The following is an 18,566-nucleotide window of genomic DNA, read 5'->3' as shown; positions in this document are numbered from 1 at the left end:
TCATAAGTTACCTAAATCTTGAGGATACAGCAAAAGCAGGGTTAATTTGAAAGTTTATAGCTATAAACACCTTCATCAAGGAGTTAGAAAGATCTCAAATTAACAAGCTACCCTTGCACCTAAAGAAACAGAAATAAAAGAACAAGTCAACCTCAAAGCTAGCAGAGGAAAAGAAATAACTATAATTAGAGAACTGAATGCTGTTGAGATGCAAAAATCCCTACGAAAGACCAATGAAACCAAGAGTGGGTTCTTTAAAACATGAATAAGATTGATGATATATGTCTAGCTAGATTAACAAAGAAAAAAAGAGAGAAGACTCAAAAAGTACAATCAGAAATGACAAAAATGACAGGACAACTAATCCCACAGATATACAAAAGATCCTTCTGGAAAACTATTAACAAACTTGTGCATAGTAAATAAAAAATCCGTGAGAAAGGGATAAATTCCCAAAACACAGTCTGTCCAGATTGAATCAGGAAGAAACTGAAACACTGAATAGACAAATATTGAGCTCTGAAGTTGAATCAGTAGTAATAAAAACCTACCAACACAAAGAAGCCCTGGAACAGATGGATTCACAGCAAAATTCTAACAGGCATGCAAAGAAAAACTGGTCCAAATCCTACCGAAACTATTCAAAGAAATGGATGAGGAGGAGCTCCTCCCAAACTCCTATGAAGCCAGCATGATCTTAATATCAAAATCTGGCAGAGACGCAATAAATAAAGAAAACTTCAGACCAATATCTCTGGTGTACATAGATGCAAAAATACACAACATAATACTAGTAAATTGAATCCAGAACCACATTAAAAAGCTAATTTCCCATGATCTAGTAGGTTTTATTCCTGAGATCCAAGGTTGGTTCAGTATATGCAAGTCAAAATGTGATGCACCACATAAAAAAAAAATTAAAATTAAAAATGATCATCTCAGTAGATGCAGAAAAAGCTTTTGATAAAATCCAACATCCCTTCATAATTAAAAATTTCAACAGACTAGGAAACAAAGGAACATACCTCAAAATAATAGGAGCCATCTATGGCAATCCTATAGCCAACATCATACTGAATGGGCAAAAGCTAGAAACGTTCCCCTGGAAAACTGAAACAAGGGAAGGATTTTCACTCTCACCCCTCCCATTCAACATATAACTGGAAGTCCTAAACAGGGCAATCAGGCTAGAAAAATAAATAATAGGCATCCAAATTAGAAAGAAAGTCAAACTCTCTGTCTTCACTGAGGATACAATTCTATCCTTAGAGAACCTAAAGACTCTGCCAAAAGGCTACTAGAACTGATAAATGATTTTAGCAAGACATCGAGATACATATCAATGTCATATAAATCAGTAGCATTTCTGTAAACCAATAATGTCCAGGCTGAGAGTCAAATTAACAACACAATCACATTTACAATAGCCATAGACCAAATGAAATACATAAAACTACAGCTAGCCAAAGAGGTAAACAATTTCTACAAGGAGAACTACAAAACACTACTGAACGAAATCAGAGATGACACAAATAAATGAAAAAACATTCCACTGCTCATGCATTGGAAGAATCAATATCATTAAAACGGCAAAGTAATCTACAGATTATATTCAATTCCTATCAAACTACCAATGACAATTTTCACAGAATTAGAAAAAACTATTTGAAAATTCATATGGAACCAGAACAAGAGCCCAAATAATAAGCAAAAAGAAGAAAGCCAGAGGCATCACATAACCTGACTTGAAACTATGCTCTAAGGTGATACTGATATGAAAGCAGACACAGAGATCAATGGAACAAAAAATAACCTCAGGAATGAAGCTGCACATCTACAACCATCGGATCTTCAACAAGACCAACAAAAACAAGCAATGGGGAAAAAACTCCCTCATCAACAGATGTTGCTGGGATAACTGGCTAGCCATATGTGGAAGAATGAAACTAGATGCCTGCCTTTCATCATGTACAAAATCAAACTCAAATTGAATTAAAAATTTAAATGTAATACATCAAACCATAAAAATCCTAGAAGAAAACCTAGAAAATACCTTTCTCAATATAGGCTTAGGCAAAGAATTTATGGCCAAGTTCCCAAAAGCAATTTCAATAAAAATAAAAAATGAAGCAAGACCTAATTAAACAAAAGAGCTTCTGCACAGCAAAAGAAACAATTAACAGAGTAAACAGACAGGATACAGAATGGGAGAAAATAATCACAAACTATTACACACCTAACAAAAGTCTAATATGTAGGATCTACAATAAACTGCAAGAATTCAACAAAGAAAAATCAAATCACCCCATTAAACAATGAGCAGAGGACATGAACACTTTTCAAAAGAAGACACACATGTGGCCAACAAATATATGAAAAATGCTTATTATCACTAATCCTTAGAGAAATGCAAATCAACCCAGTGAAATACTACCTCACACCAGTCAGAATGGCTATTAATAAAAAGTCAAAAAACAACAGTTGCTGGTGAGGCTGCAAAGAAAAGAGAATGCTTATACACTGCCTGTGGGAATGTAAATTAGTTTAGCCACTGTGGAAAGTAGTTTGATATTTCTCAAAGATCTTAAAAGACAGCCACCATTAAACTCATTAAACCATTACTGGGTGATAGGGTTTGGATCGTGTCCCCGCCCAAATCTCATGTCGAATTGTGAACCCAAATGTTGGAGGAGGAGCCTGGTGGGAGGTGATTGAATCATGGGGGTGGATTTCCCCCTTGCTGTTCTAGTTGACAGTGAGTTCTCACAAGACCTGGTTGTTTAAAACTGTGTGACACCTTCCCATTCACTCTTTTCCTCCTTCTCCAGCCATGTAAGATGTGCCTGCTTCTCCTTCACCTTCTGCCATAACTGTAATTTTCTTGAGGCCTCCGCAGCCATGCTTCCTGTACAGCCTGTGGAACTGTAATACAATTAAACCTCTTTCCTATAAATTACCCAGACTCAGGTAGTTCTTTATAGCAATGTGAGAATGAAGTAATACACTGGGTATATACCCAAAGGAATATAGATCATTATACCAACAAGATATATGCACTCGTATGTTCATTGCAGTACTATTCACAATAGCAAAGACATGGTATCAGCCTAGGTGCCCATCAACGGTGGACTGGATAAATAAAATATAGTACATATATATTGTGGAATAGTACACAGTCCCAAAAATGAATGAGATCATGTCCTTTGAAGCAGCATGGATGGAGCTGGAGGACATTATCTTAAGCGAATTAACACAGGAACGGAAAAACAAATACTGCATGCTTTTTTTATTATAAGTGGGAGCTAAACATTGAGAAAGTATACACATAAACATGGTGGGGGGAAAATGCTGCAGACTGCTAGAGGAGGGAGGAAGGGAGGGAAGCATAGGTTTAAAAACTACCTACTGGGTACTATGCTCACCACCTGGGTCAAATATACCCTTGTAACAACCTTACATATGTACTTTCGGAATCTAAAATAAAAGCTGAAATTTAAAAAAAAATCTCAGACGTATTCCTCTGAGGTCACATTAAAATAATTTTTAAAATACTTTATTATTAGCTTAATATCCTTCTTATGGGCCTCAATAGTTTTGTTAAGGACAGAAGACACTTACCACATATCCCCATAACATATATGTCATCCATAAGAATTCAGAAAATAGTCTTGACAAGCAGAATGGCTTACTAGTTTCTTTAGGCCATAGAATGTGCTGCATGAAGATCAATTTCTTGATTTTGCAATTATTTTCAATTATTTTCCTGTAAATGCCCTGTGAATTTACACGGCTACAGGTGCTATTTTTACTTGGCTATTCATCAACCTCTTTCTACTTAATCATCCAGATCATTTTCTTCAACATATTTCTTCAAAAGTGAGAACCCTTCAAAGTGAAACTATTGGTGTGTGAGTTAGAAAACAATTTATTCCAATGGAGGAAAAGCGTCTTACAATCTGAAAAACATTAAATGCCTGGATAGAAGCATCCTATGATACAAAATATTTTATTTGTCAATTATCAGTATTATAGAGCTAAACACATAAGAAGAAAAAACATACTCACTATAAAACTAATACTGCCTATTGTGTCTAAATTCTTAAACTTCGCATAACCTCTCTACTTTTAAGTTATTTCTATTATTTTGCACCTCTTTGAGAATTTACTAAAACTCCAAATCTCAATTATGCCATTCAACCTTTTATACAATAAAGGTGATTTTTTTCACTTCAAAATCCAAGGTTTAGACATCAACTAAAGAAGAAATGTAAACTAAAAATATACAGCTTTGAACATCAGTACAAGTATTTGTGTTGTAGAATTACAGTAGTAGTATATGCAATCATATAATATAAATACATATTTTATGTTGCAAACTGTTCACATAAAGCAGCCAGATGTGCTATCTTACACAGAAATTGACTTTAATGGATCCTATTGTACAACTTAGGTTTATTTAAAGAAAAGCAACTCAGAGAGTATCTTATTAAATAAATACAGTTAATCTGTAACCCCTTTGACATTATGTGCAGTGAAACATTACACTTAAATGAAAGTAAAAATGTTTACATTAGTAAGGCATACTCCATTAAAAGGAAAATTCTCCGTCATCCTCAGTGGCAAAAAAAAAATGAAGTCTGTCTAAAATCAAATGTGGATATTTCTAATGGACTGGAAGAATGTAAATATAAATCACTGGAGAAAGAGTGACAGGAATACAGAGTAGAAAGGATAAAGATGGAATCAAGATGAGAACATTGCTTTGGCACCCTTTTTTTATTTAGAGGTTTCATGTCTTTCCTAATATTAAAAAGAAGGTGAATCCTTTCTTTGTTATTATCAATATGGAAGGCAATTAATTTATATATTTTACTTTACATAATTTTCCATTTTCATGACTTACAAGTTTAAAATATATTTTATCTACCTATATTTTAAAGATAGGCGTAGCTTCAGAAATGCTGAGGTTTGGATACATATAGTTGTCATGATTCTGTAAAGACAGTTACAGAAATCTGTCTACTGAAGACAAAATGGAGCTGGGCAAAACATGAAATGTTCCATCAAAATAACAAACAACATGCAGAAATGAAGTAAAGGAGATAAAGTTTCTATCATCCGATTTTGTTTTTTAATGATTATGATACTTATTTTGAAAGTATCTGACTGATGTTCAAACACAGATGTTTAAAATTAATATTACAATAAATATAGAAGAAAATGGCCAAGCCTCAGAGAGAAAATTTACCTTTGATGTATTCCAAAATTTTAGTCACCATTTTTAGAGCAAATTTTATCTAGGAACAGTTAACTCAACCATCTCCAGTTATGTACAGATTCCCTTGGCAATAATTTTCACTGTCCTGATTTTTTAAAGTTCTACATTTTCTCTAAGATTATAATTTACATATTTAAATACTTCCTCTGCCTTCATAGACTAATGAGAATAATTGTCTCTATATTGTTGTACTATTCTCCCAAATTAAATATTTTTTTCTCAAAATGTGCTCAATTCTGCCAACAATGTCTCTTGGGCTTTATTTTATAAACATTTAATTATTTTGATTATCACATTTGGTTTCCATTATTGGATTATATTTTAACTGTGAAGATTAAAGGGTTTACAAATGTTATAAAGTCTCAACAAATGGTGAGTAGAATAAAAAATCTTATTTTGGGACTAGGTGGGATGTCTTTATATTTGGTAGTTTCCTACTGTGTGTGAAAATTGTATTAAGCTCTTAATTTTTAAAATAATATAGCCAATATGTAAAATTAGACTTATTAATTTTTATAGTTCATCTTGCAATATAATATCACTCATTACTATAACTGCATTCCTGTTACACATCCAATACCCAGCAGAGCGCCCAGTAGATAATAGACTGGGTAAATATTTATTGAATGAATAATTAAATTACTGGCAGTTTCATGAGACAGCAACAAATTGCAATATTAGGCTCTTTACAATTTTCCACCTTGATCTATTTTATCTTCATTTACGTATTCCACACTGCTGGACTTCAGAGAAATAATATAACATTCTGAAGTGGAGTGATTGTGTTTCACATCATAAGGAGCTATGGAATCACCTGGTGGGAAGCGGAGAAAAGTTAAAAACAATCAAGATTATCAGAATTATTTAGAATAAGAGCATAACTGAAAGAAAACAATGGAGAAAAGTTTTGAGTTATATTTGGTTATCCGAAAACCTCAGACACTGTTATCTAATTTTATCCATGTGTACATAAATAGAGTCAGGAAAATTAAGAATGGGAAAATAAATTTAAGTTAAAAATCAAATTATAAATTCAAAGAAAAGCCCACACCAACCCTGTGCATCAATAGAAGAATAATTTTTTCTCTCTATTCAGCCATACTTCACAGACATCCACCTGCACCTCTTCCCTTCCTCCAGAATGGTACATAGTAGAGATAATGAGAAAATGATTAAAAGGTAATTTAAGATCCAAATAGAACAATCACATTTGTCATGAAATGAAATTCAGAGTATTGAAAAATGCTTTTTAAATAGCCAGGCGATAACAATCCAGAAAAAAAAAAGTTAGTGTATCTGGGCTTTTTAATGTCAGTGCTTTTTGTAAGAACCAAAATACACTATTCTTAGGGAATTGCTAATTGCTTTGCTGAAGTTCCTTGGCAACCAGGAAAAGCTGCATATTAGAAAACCATCATCTACCATACTGTGGACACTCATTGATTCTTTCTTTCACAACATAATGTGACGTGGATAATAAGCTATTGTATGCTTATATATAATAAGAGAAGGTCCTGACTGCCTAAATTAGATTATAACCCCTTCCCTTTTTAAGGATATAAAAGAAACAACACACCCTTGATCTGCCACCCATTACATCTCCATTAATTTCTCCAGAGATTGTAAATTATTTACAGCCCAGAATTCAGGTGAAAATCTTGTCACTCGATACGTAAAACTTCCAAAATTTTTCTTTCAAATGTTAGAAATGGAAGAGCTTCTGCAAAGCGTTAGAACATCTAATTCTGTATTTTTGTCGCCGTCAGGGTCCTTTTCAATCTCAAAATAATAACCAGGAGAGAACACTTTTCAGATAATATGTGAAGAGGGAGAAATTAAAAAATCAGCTGACAAGGTAATACCTCCTGAGTCTCCTCATACGGAGTCTGAGGAGGACAAGATAATGTGTCACAATTTGCTTTCTCCCCCTCTATTATTTGTTGAATAGTTTGAAAAGAAAAAGAATACTGAATATAACAAATCATTTGTTGTCAAATTCACCCATGAATCTGAGATTTCTAATATAAAAGCAACAGATCTACAGCTGTTTAAGTGACCACATAGCAAGAAAGAAAGATAAAAGCAGGCAGGGCGCGGTGGCTCACTACTGTAATCCCAGCACTTTGGGAGGCCGAGGAGGGCGGATCACAAGGTCAGGAGATCGAGACCATCCTGGCTAACACAGTGAAACCCCGTCTCTACTAAAAATACAAAAATTAGCTGGGCGTGGTGGCGGACACCTGTAGTCCCAGCTGCTGGGGAGGCTGAGGCAGGAGAATGGTGTGAACCCGGGAGGCCTAGCTTGCCGAGATCGCGCCACTGCACTCCAGCCTGGGCAACAGAGCGAGACTCCGTCTCAAAAAAATAAAATAAAAAAAAAAAGATGAAAGCAATCTAAAGAAAAAAAACATCTGATTGAACAAGGTAAAATATCTATCAACCTATGCACTTTGTTATGTTTTCTCTGGGAAGAAACAATATAACTATAAACACAATCAAGAGGAAAAAAAAGGTTCTCTAGAATTGTACAAAAACCATCACAATATCAGAGAGCACAAATCCATCCTATGTCTCAGACTTCTCTCAAACATAAAGGAAATGGCAAACTCTCTGCATCTTTGAGGAAGTGACCAATGTTACAGGGAACAGAGAAGGATTTTCAATTTATTCCCAAATCCTTCATAATAATGAAGCCAGGTTCACATAATTTCTGTGTCACTATTTTAGGCAAGTCATATTTCATTAACTATATTACCCACACTTTGAAAGGTAAACATATCCAAAGCAAAGGCTATTGATAAAAATATAACTCAAACCAGGCAAAATAATATATATATTGTCAGCACATTTACTGTTGAAATACAAATATTATAGGTAACTTAATTTGTTTCCTTTCACCCATGTTCATAAAAATGTTCAAAAAATGACATAAAAATGTCATTGTCTCCTTTATACACAAAGGCACTGTAATGAGGCATCCTCAATACTGTTAGTTTTGCACTGATTTATTTAAAACTTCCTACCCAATTTTCCTTGTAATCAATGGCCTACAACAATATTTTTAGTTATATGATTGAAAACCTAACAATTAAATATAAGCACATTTTACCTTTTTATGTTTTTGGAGTCACTATGGCGTGAGACAGCTGACCATATTTCAGGATATAGTTTTATTTTTCAAATATTTTTTATTTTAATTTTTGTAGGTACATAGTAGGTGTATGTATTTATGGGGTACGTGGGATGATTTGTTACAGACATACAATGCATAAAAATCACATCATGTAAAATGGGGTACCCATCCCCTCAACCATTTATCCTTTTTGTTACAAACAGTCCAATTATACCCTTTTAGTTATTTTTAAGTGTACAATTAAATTGTTCATGACTATAGTCACCCAGTTGTGCTATCAAATGTTAGATCTTATTTATTTTTTTCTATTTTTTGTACCAATTAAGCATCCCCATGCTCCCCCCTGCACAGTCCTCCACCTTCCCATCACCCGTCCCAGCCTCTGGTGGCCATCCTTCTACTCTCTATCTCCATGAGTTCAATTGTTTTGACTTTTTAATTCCACAAATAAGTGAGAACATGTGATGTTTGTGTTCTCTGCTTGGCTTATTTCACTTAGCCCATAATGACCTCAAGTTCTATTAATGTTGTAGTAAATGACAAGATATCATTCTTTTTTATGGCTGAACCATACTCTATTTTGTATTAGTACCACATTTCTTTTATCCATTCATCTGTTGATGGACACATAGGTTGCTTCCAAATTTGGGCTATGGTGAGCAATGCTGCAGCAAACATGGGAGTGCAGAAATCTCCTTGATATACTAATTTCCCTACTTCTGACTATATCCCCAGTAGTGTGATTGCTGTATCATATGGTGGCTCTATTTTTAGTATTTTTGAGGAACTTCCAAACTGTTCTCCATAGTGGTTATACTAACTTACATTCCCACCAGCAGCGCATGATGGTTCCCTTTTCTTCACATCCTCCTCAGCTTTTGTTATTTCCTGACTTTCTGATACAAGCCTTTTTAACTGGTGTGAGATGATAGCTCATTGTAGTTTTGATTTGCATTTCTCTGATAATCAATAATGTTAACCTCCTTGTTATATGCCTGTTTGCCATTTGTATGTCTTCTTTTGAAAAATATCTATTCAAATATTTTGCCCATTTTTGATTGGATTATTAAATAGTTTCTGTAGAGTTGTTTGAGCTCCTTATATATTGTGGTAATTAATCCCTTAGTAGATGGTTAGTTTGAAGACGTTTTTTCCCATTATGTGGGTTGCATCTTCACTTTGTTGGTTATTTCCTTCACTGTGCAGAAACTTTTTAACTTGATGTAATCTTATTTGTACATTTTTGCTTTGGTTGCCTGTGCTTGTGGGGTATTACTTAAAAAATGTTTGCCCAGGCTTATGTCCTGGAGATTTTCCCAGATGTTTTCTTGTGGTAATTTATTAGCCAGGGTCTTAGATTTAAATTTTTGATTCATTTTGATTTGATTTTTATATGCTGAGTGATAGGGGTCTAGTTTCATTCTTCTGCATATGGATATCCAGTTTTTCCAGGAACATTTATTGAAGAGACTGTCTTTTCCCCAATGCATGTTCTTGGCACCTTTGTCATAAATGAATTTGCTGTAAATGTGTGAACTTGTTTCTGGGTTCTCTATTCTTTTCCATTGGTCGTGTGTCTGTTTTTATGTCAGTACCTTCCAGCTTTGGTTACTATAGCTTTGTAGTATAATTTGAAGTCAGGTAATATGATTTCTCCAGTTTTAGCCTTTTTGTTCAGGATGGCTTTGGCTATTCTGGGTCTTTATGGTTCAATATAAATTGTAGAGTTGTTTTTTTTCTATTTCTGTGAAGAATGTTATTTCTATTTTGATAGGGATTTCATTTAATCTGTAGATTGCTTTGAGTAGTATGGGCATTTTTAAAATATTGATTCTTTCAATCCATAAATGTGGAATATTTTTTCATTTTTTTTCCTCTTCAATTTCTTTCACCAGTGCTTTAAAATTTTAATTATACAGAACTTTCACTTCTTGTGTTTAGTTAATTGCTAGGTATTTAATTTTATGTGTGGCTACTGTAAATGGAATTACTTTTTTGATTTCCATTTCAGATTGTTCACTGTTGGCATATAGAAATCCCACTTTTTATGTTGATTTTGTATCCTGCAACTTTACTGAATTTATCAATTCTAGTAGTTTTTTTGTGGAGTCTTTTGGTTATTCCAAATAAAAGATTATATAATCTGCAAACAAGGTGTATTAGTCCATTTACACACTGCTGATAAAGACATACCTGAGACTGAGAATGGACAATTTACAAAAAAAAAAAAAAGAGGTTTAATTGGACTTCAGTTCCACATGGCTAGGGAGGCCTCATAATCATGGCAGAAGGCAAGGAGGAGCAAGTCACATCTTACATGGATGGTGGCAGGCAAAAAAAAAAGAGCTTGTACAGAGAAGTTCCCGTTTTTAAAACCATCAGATCTTGTGAGGCCCACTCACTATCCTGAGAACAGCATGGGAAAGACCCACCCCTATGATTCAATCATCTCCCACCGGGTCCCTCCCACAACGTGTAGGAATTATGGGAGCTACAAGGTGAGATTTGGGTGGAGACACAGAGCCAAACCTTATCATTCCACCCATGGCACCTCCCAAATCTCGTATCTTCACATTTCAAAACCAATCATGCCTTCCCAACAATCCCCCAAAATCTCAACTCATTTCAGCATTAACTCAAAAGTCCAAAGTCCAAAGTCTCATCCAAGACAAGGCAAGTTACTTCTGCCTATGAGCCTGTAAAATTAAAAGCGATTTAGTTACTTCCTAGATACAATGGAGGTACAGGCATTGGGTAAATACAAGCATTCCAAATGGAAGAAATTGGCCAAAACAAAAGGACTATAGGCCCCATGCAAGTCTGAAATCCAGTGTGGCAGTCAAATTTTAAAGCATCAAAATAATCTCCTTTGACTCCATGTCTCCCATCCAGGCCATGCTGATGCAAGAGGTAGATTCCCATAGTATTGGGCAGCACTGTCCCTGTGGCTTTGCAGGGTACAGCCTTCCTCCTGGCTTCCTTCACAGGCTGGTGTTGATTGTCTGTGGCTTTTCCAGGAATACAGTGCAAGCTGTAAATGGATCTATCTTTCTGGGGTCTGGAGGACGCAGTACCCCTGTAAGGCAGTACCCCAGTACCTCTGTATGGGGTTCCCACCCCATATTTCCCTTCTGCACTGCCCTAGCAGAAGTTCTCCATAAGGACCCTGCCCTACAGCAAACTTCTGCCTGGACATCCAAGCATTTCCATACGTCTTCTGAAATCTGGGTGGAGGTTCCCAAACCTCAGTTCTTGACTTCTGCGCATTCACAGGCTCAACACCACATGGAAGCTGCCAAAGCCTGAGGCTTCCACCCTCTGAAGTCATGGCCCAAGCTCTACTTTGGCCACTTTCAGCCAAGGCTGGAGCAGCTGGGACACAGGGTATCAAGTCCCTAGGCTGCACACAGCACAGGGACCCTGGGCCTGGCCCACAAAACTACTTTTTTCTCGTAGGCCTCTGGGCCTGTGATGGGAGGGGCTGCCGTGAATATTTTTGACATGCCCTGGAGATATTTTCCACATTGTCTTGAGAATTAACTTTCACCTCTTTGTTACTTATGCAAATTTCTGCAGCCAGCTTGAATTTATCCTCAAAAATTGAATTTTCTTTTCTATTGCATTGTCGGGCTGCAAATTTTTCAAACTTTTATGCTGTTTCCCTTTTAAAACTGAATGACTTTAACAGCACCCAAGTCACTTCTTGAATGCTGTGCTGCTTAGAAATTTCTTCTGCCAGATACCCTAAATCATCTCTCTCACTATCAAAGTTCCTCAAATCTCTAGGGCAGGAACAAAATGCTAGGAGTCTCTTTGCTAAAACATAACAAAAATCACCTTTGCTCCAGTTCCCAACAAGTTTCTCACTTCCATCTGAGACCACCTCAGCCTGGACTTTATTGTCCGTGTCGCTATCAGCATTTTGGGCAAAGCCATTCAACAAGTCTCTTATAATTCATTAATTTAAGCTGATAAAAACTTTATATTTTTGAATAAGCAAACAAGCAAAAAGAAAACTAATGAAGACTGTAACCCTTAACTTCTCCCTGCTTTTTAACTTTTTGTCCTTTCTCTATATATCTTATTGTACTATGTATTGAAAAGTTACTGTAGTTACAATTTTTAGATGATTTATTGTCTTTCTGCTTAAGATAGAAGTAGTTTACACACCACAGTTACAGTGTTATATATTCTGTTTCTCTGTGTACTTACTATTACCGGTGAGTTTTGTACATTCAGATGATTTCTCATTGTTCATTTATATCTTTTGCTTTGTTATCAAAGTACTCCCTTCAGCATTTCTTGTAGAACAGGTCTGATGTTGATGAAATCCCTCAGTTTTTGGTTGTATAGGAAAATCTTTATTTCTTCTTCATGTTTGAAGATTTTTGCCAGATATATTATCCTATGGTAGAAGTTTTTTTTTCTTTTTTTTCTTTCAGCAAATAAACATGTCGTGCCACTTTCCCCTGGCTTGTAAGATTTCCAGTGAAAAATCTACTGCCAGACATATTGGAGCTCCATTGTTTGTTATTTTGTTTCTGTTCTCTCACTGCTTTTAGGATCCTTTCTTTATCCTTGTTCTTTATGAGTTTAATCATTAAAGGCATTTAGGTACTCTTCTTTGAGAAAAGTCTGCTTGGTGTTGTATAACCTTCTTGTACTTAGATATTGATATCTTTCTCTAGGTTTGGGAATTTCTCTTTTATTGTCCCCTTTAATAAACTTTCTTCCCCTATCTCTTTCTCTACTTCCTCTTTAAGCTAAAAAACTCTCTGGTTTGTCCTTCTGAGGCTATTTTCTACATTCAGTAGATGTACTTCATTGTTCTTTATTATTTTTTATTTTGTCTCCTCTGACCATGTATATTCAAATAGCCTGTCTTCAAGCTCACTAACTCTATTCTGCTTCTCAGTTCTGCTATTAAGAGACTGATGCATTCTTCAGTATGCCAATTGTATTTTTCAACTCCAGGATTTCTGCTTAGTTCTTTATGGTTATTTCTATCTCTTTGTTAAATTTATCTGATATCCCTTCTCTGTGTCATCTTGAATTTCTTTGAGTTTCCACAATACAACTATTCTGAATTCTCTGTCTGAAAGGTCACACATTTCTGTTTCTCCAGTATTGGTCCCTGCTGCTTATTTACTTTATTTGATAAGATCATGTTTTTCTGAATGATTTTGATACTGTAGATGTTCATCTGTGTCTGGGCACGGAAGAGTTAGGTATATATTTTAGTCTTCTCAGCCTAGACTTCTTTGTTCTGTTCTTCTTTGGAAGGCTTTCCAGATATTTGAAAGGACTTCAGTGCTGTGGTCTAAGCTCTATTTGCTTATAAGGCACCCCAATCCGAGTAACACTGTGGTTCTTGCAGACTCACTGAGGTGCCACCTTGATGGTCTTGGACAACATCTGGAAGAATTCTCTGGATTACCAGGCAGAGATACTTTTTCTCTTCCCTTACTTTCTATGAAATGAACAGTCTGTCTCTGTTCTCAGCCACCTGGAGCTTGGGGTGGTATTTCACTATCACCTCTGTGGCTACCACCACTATGACAGTGCTCAGTCAGACCTGAAACCTGCAAAGTAGTGGGTCTCACCCAAGTTCTGCTAAATCACCCCCAGACTATGGCATATGTTCACTCAAGGCCTTAGGGCTCTACAATCTGCAGGTGGCTAAGCCAACAAGGTCTCTGTCCTTTCCTTCAAGATGGTGAGTTCTATTGTACTGCAGCTGAGTTGGCACGCAAGCCATAAGATGCAGTTCTTCCTACTTTTCCCTCCCCTTTCTAAAGGCAGAGAATCCTTGTCCCACAGCCACAGCCACCACAGGCCCATAGGAAGTACTACCAGTCTACCACCAATATTTCCTTAAGTCCCAAGGGCTCTTCATTCAGCTTATGGTGAATGCTGTCTGACTTGGAACTCACCTTTCAGGACTGTGGGCTCCCTTCTGGCCTAGAGCAGGTTCAGAAATGTCATCTAAGAGCCAACTCCTGCAATCAGGGATGCCAAGAACACTCTTGGTGCTATATCCCCCTGTGGCTGAGCTGGTACCTAAGATGCAAGATGAAGATACCTTTGCTTTTCCCTAGGTTTTTCTTAAATGGAAGGACTCTTGCCCCATTGTCACCACAGCTGGGAATGTGTTGAGTGTTACCTAAAGCTAGCAAGTCTCAAGATCTCACCCAAGCCCCTCAGTGTAGTGCCTGGATATTGCTGCTCAAAAGGCTCTTCAGTTAGAAGGTAATGGACGCTTTCAAGACTGGGTTCTTCCCTTCAAGGAAACAGGTTCCTTTCTGGCCCAGGGTATGTCTAGAGATGTAGTTCAGGAGCTAGTGCCTGAAGAGTGGGCCTCAAGCCTCTGACAAGTGCCCAATTCTGCTCTGGCTAAACTGGTATCCAAGATGCAAGACAAAGTCCTTCCCACTCTTTCCTCTTCTCTTCTGGAGTGTAGAGGTGGGGTCTATTTTGGAGTCAAGAGTTGTACATCCTGGAGTTATGGGAAAGGTGAGGCCAGTACTCCTTTAGCTCCACGTGGCCCCTCCCAATCCACTGTCTCTAGGCTCAGTTCAGCACTAGGACATGGCTAGGATTTGCAATCCTTGTAGACTAGACTGCCTTTCAGGTTTATTTAAAACCCCAGAGGACTTCAGCCAGTTGTGGCTAGGCTAGTGGGAACTCAAGTTCAGAACACTGGGATCTGTGATTCTCTTCTTGCTAGGGCTGGATTCAGTACTCCCTCCATGTATGGGCATCAGCTAAGTTTGGTCCAGTTTTTTTCCTGCTACAATAAGGCAGCACTGGGTTCAATGCCTCACAAATGCTGTGACCTCTGTCTTTCCCACAAACTTGCAGATGATGAGGTGTGAGGGATGATGGGAAGAGGCCACGTGTGTGATTCAAGACTGCTTTTTCTTCCTGTTCAGTGCCTTTCAGTTATATGAAGTTAAAATCACTTGCTGTGAGTGCTCACTTGATTTTTTGTTATTATGAAGGTGATTTTTGTGTGTGTGTAGATAGTTGTTAAAGTGGTGTCCTTCTGGTGGGGGGCAATCAGTGGAGCCTTCTCTTATGCCATCTTGTTTCACTGGAAAATCAGGACACAATTTTCAAGAAATGATGAGAGTGAAACTAAAAGATTCACATGGCACTAAGCCTATGATTTTGATTCTGTTAATTTTACTGATTGAGCTAACCCAATAAGTAGATAAATTAGTTGAATATGGTATATTTCTCAACTACATTATAATGGACTGACACACACATGACAAAAACGATTAAGTTAAACATAAAAGAAAGAAAAGTAAAACCACTGATAGCAAGTCCAGTGCTCATTTATCATCACTAAAGCTGTAGAAAGTTAATGAATTTAATTGTCTTAGTCAAATCACTATTGGGGGAAGCAACTTGCAGTTAACATTTTTATTATATAAATATGATGAAGTCCTGCTAAGTATCAGTAGAATTACTAAAACAAACAAAAACCAAAAACCACTGCTTCCATCTTACCTACAATACTGATATATGCATATATAAATTTACAAATGTGCCAAGAGAGATCTCTGAAAATTGACTTTTAATTTTTACATAAACCACCTTGAATCATTCCATTGTAAAAAAAAATGGCAATGAGACTTCGTCAACTAATTTGGCATAGTACTTGTGAGGATTACATTATTAACAAAATGTTTAACTATTGAAGGAGGTTCCAGGAAGTATAAACATGCCCTAAAACATACCACATATAATATGTGATAAAAATAAGTAGTCATTGTTGTCATGGTAAAAACACTGGAGAAAAACAGTATCTGTAGTTATAGTATTACAAACTTACCAGTTAATGATAGGTACTACTTAGCCTTTATTTCAGAATGACCATGTGCTGTTTATAATTTACTAAGACAAATATGTATTTCACTGACATTTGTTATTTCGTATTTATGAATTGCCAAGAAAGTACAAAACAAAAAAATATTACTTTTTCAAGAGTAGAAGATTTCTTCTAATTTTATTTTTCTTTGATTACCCCATTATTTTCTTTGGGGAATAGATGCTATCAAAAAAAGTAAAGCAAGCCATAGAAACATCTGTCTGGTGAATTTTATGTAGCCTTCACTGAGAAAAAATAATGATGCACCTGATATCCGACCACTTAAAATATTTGGAAAAAAGTAACTAGAGTCCCAGGGTAATAACCTATTGACATTTAATTAATTATGAAAATATTCTGTAGAATGGTATTTCACTTTTACATGAAAGTGATATATACAATGAGCACCTTTTTTTTCTTTCTTTTTTTCTTTTTGTTTCTTGAGACAGGGTCTCATATGTCAACCAGGCTAAAGTTCAGTGGTGTGATCATGGCTCACTCTTGAAATTTAGAACTCCTTATAAGTTAAAATTTGCCTTTATTTTGTTGGAATTAACTCTTAGAAAGATTATAAAAAGTTCTGGGTCAAATTTTACTAACCTGATATTTTGTCTCACAAAATTCAGAAAGACATGAATTCAGAATTTAAAAATTCACAACACTCCAATGTAAGCCTACAGGTAAACTTACCTACAGTAGATTCAGAATTCACACCATTTTATTTATTCTTCTTTTTTTTTTATTATACTTCCAGTTCTGGGATACATATGCAGAATGTGCAGATTTGTTACGTAGGTGTACACATGCCATGGTGGTTTGCTGCACCCATCAACCCGTGATCTACATTAGGTATTTCTCCTAATGCTGAACCTCCCCTAGTCCCCCACCCCCAATAGGCCCCAGTGTGTGATGTTCCCCTCCCTGTGTCCATGTGTTCTCATTGTTCAACTCTCACTTATGAGTGAGAACATGAGGTGTTTGGTTTTCTGTTCCTGTGTTAGTTTGCTGAGAATGATGGTTTCCAGCTTCATCTATGTTCCTGCAAAGAACATGAACTCATCCTTTTTTATGGCTGCATAGTATTCCATGGTACATATGTGCCACATTTTCTTTATCCAGTCTATCACTGATGGACATTTGGGTTGGTTCCAAGTCTTTGCTATAGTGAATAATGCTGCAACATACATACGTGTGCATGTGTCTTTATAGTAGAATGATTTATAATCCTTTGGGTATATACCCAGTAATGGGATTGCTGGGTCAAATGGTAAAATGGTATTTCTAGTTTTAGATCTTTGAGGAATTGCCACACTGTCTTCCACAGTGGTTGAACTAATTTACACTCCCACCAACAGCGTAAAAGCATTCCTATTTCTCCACATCCTCTCCAGCGTCTGTTATTTCCTGACTTTAATAATCACCATTCATTCTAACAGGTGTGAGATGGTATCTCATTGTGCTTTTTTTTTTTTTTTTTTTTTTTTTTGATGGAGTCTTGCTCTGTCGCCCAGGCTGGAGTGCAGTGGAATGATCTCGGCTCATTGCAAGCTCCGCCTCCCAGATTCAGGCCATTCTCCTGCCTCAGCCTCCCAAGTAGCTGGGACTACAGGTGCCCGCCACCATGCCCAGCTAATTTTTTTGTATTTTTAGTAAAGATGGGGTTTCATCGTGTTAGTCAGGATGCTCTCGATCTCCTGACCTTGTGATCCACCCACCTCGGCCTCCCAAAGTGCTGGGATTACAGGCGTGAGCCACTGCGCCCAGCCCTCATTGTGCTTTTGATTTGCATTTCTCTAATGACCAGTGATGAGCTTTTTTTCATGTTTGTTGACCACATAAATGTCTTCTTTTGAGAAGTGTCTATTCATAACCTTCACCCACATTTTGATGAGGCTGTTTGTTTTTATCTTGTAAATTTGTTTAAGTTCTTTGTAAATTCTAGATATCAGCCCTTTGTCAGATGGGTAGATCGCAAATATTTTCCCCCATTCTGTAGGTTGCCTGTTCACTCTGATGGTAGTTTCTTTTGCTGTGCGAAGCTCTTTAGTTTAATTAGATCCCATTTGTCAATTTTGGCTTTTGTTGCCATTGCTTTTGGTGTTTAGTCATGAAGTCTTTGCTCATGCCTATATCATGAATGGTATTTCCTAGGTTTTCTTCTACTGTTTTTATGGTTTTAGGTCTAACGTTTAAGTCTTTAATCCATCTTGAGTTAATTTTTGTATAAGGAGTAAGGAAGTGGTCCAGTTTCACCTTGAAACCAGAAAAATGGCTAGCCA

Source organism: Pan troglodytes, chromosome X, assembly GCF_028858775.2.
Source record: "Pan troglodytes isolate AG18354 chromosome X, NHGRI_mPanTro3-v2.0_pri, whole genome shotgun sequence".
In the NCBI taxonomy this organism is placed as follows: domain Eukaryota; kingdom Metazoa; phylum Chordata; class Mammalia; order Primates; family Hominidae; genus Pan; species Pan troglodytes.
The sequence above is the reverse complement of the archived record's forward strand: the minus strand, read 5'-3'. Positions refer to the sequence as shown.